We start from the raw sequence: 6,803 nt of genomic DNA, 5'->3' as shown, positions 1-6,803 counted from the left end.
TTAATGTGATTGACGGGTAGATAACTAAAGTGGTAAGTAAATTGCAAATGAAAATCAAACAAGATTTATTAATTTGTTTATTTTATGTGACAAAAATGCAAAAGAGTATAATGTGAAAAACTTCGCCTTCGACGCCATTCCATGGATACAGCAAGAGACATGTGACATGACTATATTTGATTTTCGCGTCAAATATTTTTCCGAGATTAAGGATAGTACTACATCAAGGTACAATTAAGAAGTAGGGTCATTAGCACAACAAAAAATCTACCGCCAACGAAATTACCTTGAGTGGCAAATCCCGTAAATTGAAATGTTAAAGTCGCTTTAGAAATATACTTTGTTTTACAACTTATCTTCTACAAATGTTTTTATATTTGTGTTTTCGTCATTACAACACTGTTTTATTGCTTATGTGTGGAATATCGGATCAAAAAGAACATCGTGTTAAGATTTTAGAAAAATATCACAGCTGTGATATCAAGCCTCTGACATTTAGATTTATTTCAAATTAATCAAATTACATATCAACATCGCCCCTTATATCTTGTTTAAATCATGTTTCCACTAGATCCAAAATTCACTGGATTTGAGATAATCTCCGAAACCCGTTTTCACTACGATTTATGCAGATTTTTTTTGTCAACAGCGTTTTTATTGTGATTAGCATTTTTATTGTGTTCAATATATACATTGCGGTCAGCAATTAGTTTTGTGAAACGATTTTATTAAGTTACTACCAAATTTTATAATTTCAATCAAAAATCGTTAGATGTTAAGAAAAAGTGCTGCTCAAAAATCCCAATGACAATCGGGAACAGATTTACGGGGTTTCAAATAGGATGATAGGAGGGGCTTTTATATTCGTTCCAGGAAGATGTTAGACAATCGTGACGTCACAAAGTGTCTTAAGATCCAATGGAATCCCCTACTTTAAGTGGACTGTATTTTAACGGTGGCTTAATAGTACACCTCACGGAAAGTAGGGGTAATATTAAGAGTTGATAATTTAATAATTGTTCTCCAAAACCAAAAATAAATGCAAAAACAACCAATTAGTTTTTTGGTGAAGATAAAACCAACAACAAAGGATGTTTATTAAAAGGAGAGGAGATTCTCACCGCATTAGTTCTGCTAAGTAAGTGGCCGAAGCACTCATATACATAGTTCTTAACAAGTTATTTTAGTAATTCACAATAGGCTTTACGTTCTACAATTCAGCGTACAATTCAGGAATTCAGGCGTGAACTTACAACTAAACGAGAGCGGCATGGTAAGCAATATAGTACAATAATATTCAATCAAATATGTACAAAAAAAAAAAAAAAACATCTATAATTTTTAAGGACAAGTCGTTTACGTTTGGCCAAACTGGTTGTTGTTGTTGTTGTTGTTGTAGCAGTTTATTGTGTTCTATCTTTCGTCGGCTTGATTCTGTTGAGTGTCAAGACTCTGGAACTCTGCGACTAAGATGGGGTGCGTCCACAGAGATCTGGGTCTGAGTCGAGTGGGTCTGGCCGGGCAGTTAAATAGGCGACGTGTATCGTGCGGTCCCTGGTTACTTTCGGCTGCATCTGCCGGAATGTAATTGAGCCAGAACCACTCCGGTTTGCCGGGGAAGGTCGATTTCTTCGGGTGCAATGGGAGGCGGTCGTTCTCCAAGACTACATTCACCCGGTAACTATTTATAGCATCTGCTACCGTGTCAGCATGACTCTTGTCTAGACCTGGTTGATATGCCGCTTGATCTAGAGGTTCTCTCTTGTAGCACTGAACCTCACGCTCTAGATCATGTGGATCTACCTTAAGGCTTCTGGGCGGTGGATTTCTATCCACGAGATGATAATTTGGATGGTTTCTGCGATAACAGCCCAAAAGGTATTGCTTTGACGGCATGTAGTTATGTCTTCGTACTGGTAGGATCTTTGTCTCCTGATGGAAGTGGTCTACATGAGAATTGAGGAGACAGCCCGTCGCAGTTCGGAGGGCGGCATTCTGACAGGTCTGAATATTATTCTACTGCGTGTCACAAAGTTGACGAGACCACACTGGAGCTGCATAACTTACCACAGACCGGCCAATTGCTTTGTAAGTGGTCAACAAGGTTTCTTTGTCTGCACCCCAAGTGGTGCCAGCAAGATTGCTGTGCCATGTGAGGAGAATGTGTAAGAGCTGTCAAATGTGACGCCAAGTATTTTGGGACACATGATGGTCGAAATCATTTCTCCATCGACCATCACAGTCAGCTCAGTATTCACCTCACGCGCATTTGTAGTGAATAATGTGGCTGAAGATTTGGTGGCGGATATCTTCAGATTTCTTGCAGCGAAATGTGAGGCAAGCTCGTTGTGATAGACGTTCAACCTATCGCAGATGTCATCAATGGGTGGGGGCCTGATGCCATGATCGTACAATCGTCCGCATATGATACCATCTCTATACCGTCTGGAGGAGGTGGAATGGAGGATAGATAGAGGTTAACAGTGCCGGAGATATCACCCCATCTTGGGGATTTCGCTGTTTCACTCTACGGTCCTTCGAGTTCTTATACCTAAATTCCACAAATGACTGGCGACCACACGGATAATTCGCGACCCATCGTTTGAGGCCTGGCTGGAAGGACGTGTTGGCGATGTCCTTAAATAATTTGGCATGGCTGACCGTGTCGAATGCCTTCGATAAGTCCAGTGCCACGAGGACCGTCCTATCACATGGCCTGGGCTGATTGAAGCCACGGCAAATGTGTGTGGTGATGGCATGCAAAGCTGTTGTTGTGCTGTGCAGTCTCCGTAATCCATGTTGATGCTCGGCGAATGGAAATTCGTCGGGGCCCAACGCCTTAGAAGATTTGGCGTCACGGATGACATTCGTAATTTCGCCCACTGTAAATTGCGATGGCTGTTCATCGGCTCGGAGACCACGAATACGGCGAATGGCTCTCCTCCTTGCCCTGTCTCTCTCGGGATGCACAATAAATTGACGGTTGAACAACCTGGCGCATCTCTTCGGATCAGTCACGGTTATTTCGCCAAAAGTGACTGAGGTCCTGTCATCCCGTCTACCGGGGTTCGAGAGTGACTTAACAGTGGCCCACAGTTTGCCTACATCGGTGCCTAAGTTACATTGCTCTAAGTGTTCCAGCCACAAATTCCGCTTATGTTCGTTGACTACCCTGTTTATTTCCAGATTCAGCTCGCTGATTCTGGGTTTGGCGGGGTCCATAGCACGAATCCCATCACGCTCGTCTGCGAGTACCAATGCTTGCGCCGGGAAATTGGGTCGCACTTGGGGTATTCGACCGGCTGGTATAAAGCGAGCGGCTGCTGCGTTAATGATGTCTCGGAATTTCCTCTCGGCCACAAGCACATCAGAGGGGGGTGGCAGTTCACTGAAGCGGCGATCGGTATAATCTCTGAAGCCAGTCCAATCGGCCTTCTTACAATTGATAAACGTCCGGCGCTCAGAGGTTATGAAGTCGGGTGGTCGGTCGATGGTGAGAATTATGGGGAGGTGGTCTGACCCATAAGAGATGACAGCTTGCCTGGATACGTCACTCAGGAGATCAGGGGATGCAATTGAGTTGTTTGGCGAGCTTCTGCACCGTAATCCTCGTGGGGGCATCCTCATTCATTGTGCAAAACTTGGAGCTCTCTATCTGCTCTGCCAAAGCTATGCCACGCTGGTCGTTATAAATGGGAGAGTGCCATGACGTGTGATGCGCATTTACATCCCCTAGAACCAGACGATTATGGCCAGATAGTAACCCACTTATGTCGGGGTTGTAAGCCTGGCCATTAATCGGGACACAGCTACCGACCGGCGGTATATACACGTTGTATATCTCTATCTCGGCAGTACCAGACCTGACTGCTATCCCTATACATTCCATGTAGGGGTCACTAGCGTCAAGCGCAGGCGAGATAGGTCTATACTGCACGGAATGGTGTATAACGAAGGCCGATCCCCCACCTCCATTTCTTGAGCGATCCTTACGTACTACGTTGTAACCGTGACAACTGTGCAAGCTGCAGGTGTTGGTCAGCTTTGTCTCCTGGATCGCTGCGACCAATATACTCTTCTTCTTTTGAATTTGGAAGGAGATTTGCTGCAAATCTCCTCAAATAAGTAGATATAAGACCTCTTGAAGTATATATAGCCTTGATGTTATAATTAATCAATATCTAGTTAGCAAAATCCATCAATATCTAGTAATGGACAATCTGCGATCTCTATTTGTCTGTCTTTCAGTAAGTTCGTTCGCTTGACTGTTCGTCTTAAGTCTATCTAGCTGTAAATCAATGAAGACATTGATTTAGTTTGTAGATCTGACCTTAATCAGCATGTTATTATCAATCCTGCAATTTCTTTCGTCTGTATTTTAGTAAGTAATCTTGTGTCTACAAAGCTGTAGAAAGACAGTTTGATACAAAAAATTTTAAACATTGTACTTTAATACAAGATTTAATAAAATCGAACTTCTATGAAAATTTTATTTTTTTAAAAAATGCTTGTCGGTAAAGGGTCTAACACTATATGTTCTCGTCTTATGACATGCCAAATATTGCTTTTGTTAGAGTTGCACACTTAGTGGGATACGAGTGAATGTAACATAAGGCAATCACTTTTCAAAAAGCTTACACATGCCTTTTTTTGTGCAATTAGAGCGGTGCTCTATTTCTTTTGACAAAAACATAAAGAAATCTGGGTTCCGTATAGTTTCGGCTCTTCCTGTTCTAACTTCTAGAATTCCAAACAAGGCAACCAAAATCTAGTTTTTTTTTCCAAAGCAGAAAAATGGTTTTATTTCGCGAATTGGTTCTTTCAAGACAAATTTTCATCTCTGTTCCGAGGGACTATGCTTGTTCATCATCAAGAAATATACACTTGGCAGAAAAAGTATTCGTGCAATACATTAACGGTTTAATGCAAATTTTAGTCGTAATGCATGCAATTAGGACAATTTTTTGTTAGAAATTCCTATATTTTTATCTATTTTCCTTAAGTTATATATTATTTTTAGCCTTCAAAAAAGATTTGTTTATGTTTACATATTGCTTACACTAAGAAAAACAAAATAATTAAAATAATTCGACAGAAAAAAGTATTCGTGCACATTTAGTAACTTTGTATCTATTTATTACTGGGTTCCGTATAGTTTCGGGTTCCGTATAGTTTCGGCTCTTCCTGTTCTAACTTCTAGAATTCCAAACAAGGGACCAAACTCTAGTTTTTTTTTTTCCAAAGCAGAAAAATGATTTTATTTCGCGAATTGGTTCTTTCAAGACAAATTTTCATCTCTGTTCCGAGGGACTATGCTTGTTCATCATCAAGAAATATACACTTGCCAGAAAAAGTATTCGTGCAATACATTAACGGTTTAATGCAAATTTTAGTCGTAATGCATGCAATTAGGACAATTTTTTGTTAGAAATTCCTGTATTTTTATCTATTTTCCTTATGTTATGTATTATTTTTAGCCTTCACAAAAGATTTGTTTATGTTTACATATTGCTTACACTAAGAAAAACAAAATAATTAAAATAATTCGACAGAAAAAAGTATTCGTGCACATTTAGTAACTTTGTATCTATTTATTACTAGCATAAATTTTAGTGGGAAAGCATCAGTATTCTATCAGTGCATTAAAAATCATTTCCAAGTTCTATTTTACAAATTTCTGAAAACGCATTGAAGCAAAAACATACATAATACCTGCAAATATTGAATGTTTTAATGCTAACCGGACCATCTGTTTTTGGGTAAAACCATGTTTCCACCTGGGTCATATCTGGACTTGCGACGACATTTCAGAAATCTCGTGTTTTGCAACGAGGTTTCCCATACATTTTCAATTGAAGAGATTTGCAGCAAATCTTCCAAATTCAAATGCAACACTGCGTTTGCATTGAATACCGGTTATTATTGGGATTTTTGGGCAGCACTTTTTCTTAACATCCGACAATTTCTTATTGAAATTATAAAATTTAGTGGTAATATAATAAAATCGTTTCACAAACATAATTACCGACCGCAATGTATATGCCGAACACATTAAAAATGCTAATCATAATAAAAACGCTGTCAAAAATATCACTCTTGACAAATAAAAACCGCATAATTCGTAGTGGAAAGCGTTTTTGGAGATTACTTCAATTTAAGTGGATATGGGCTATAGTGGAAACATGGTTTAAAAAATACTTTAATGGGGCTCATTAACTGCGGAATTCAACGCAAAACGTTGCACATATATACATATGTTGTTCCCATTTACTCTTATTATTTTGAATTAAAAAAGTGATTAAAATTGTTTCAACTGTTCACTATACTTGCATTGAAAATATTTACGTCCGTTCACTTCCGCGATCAACAGCTGTAACAGAATGATAATTTGCGTAATAGATGAAAAGGGGCAAACTTTTTTAAATTTTAATTACGAAAAACCTCTTATAAGAGCTATAAATCAATCAAAGAAAATACCATTTTGTACGTTTAAGTACCTTAATGTTCGAATTTCAGAACATTCTTCTAGTCGGCTGAAATATATTCTCAAGGTGTGTCTACTACCAAAATTTCAGAGGTGTAGCTACGTTCGTAAAGAATATACCATTTTTTACGTTTTAGTACTTAAATGTATGAATTCCAAAAAATAGTATATACTACCAAGGTTTAACTGTATCGCATTTTAAGAGCTGTAGCTCAATCTCTAAAAAAGTTCCATTTTGTTCGTTTGGTATCTAAATGTACAAATTGCAAAAAAATCCTTTAGTCTCTTGATATAGTTTGGGTATATATTGCCAGGTGTT

Source organism: Stomoxys calcitrans, chromosome 1, assembly GCF_963082655.1.
Source record: "Stomoxys calcitrans chromosome 1, idStoCalc2.1, whole genome shotgun sequence".
Lineage (NCBI taxonomy): Eukaryota > Metazoa > Arthropoda > Insecta > Diptera > Muscidae > Stomoxys > Stomoxys calcitrans.
This window is presented reverse-complemented; position numbering follows the sequence as displayed.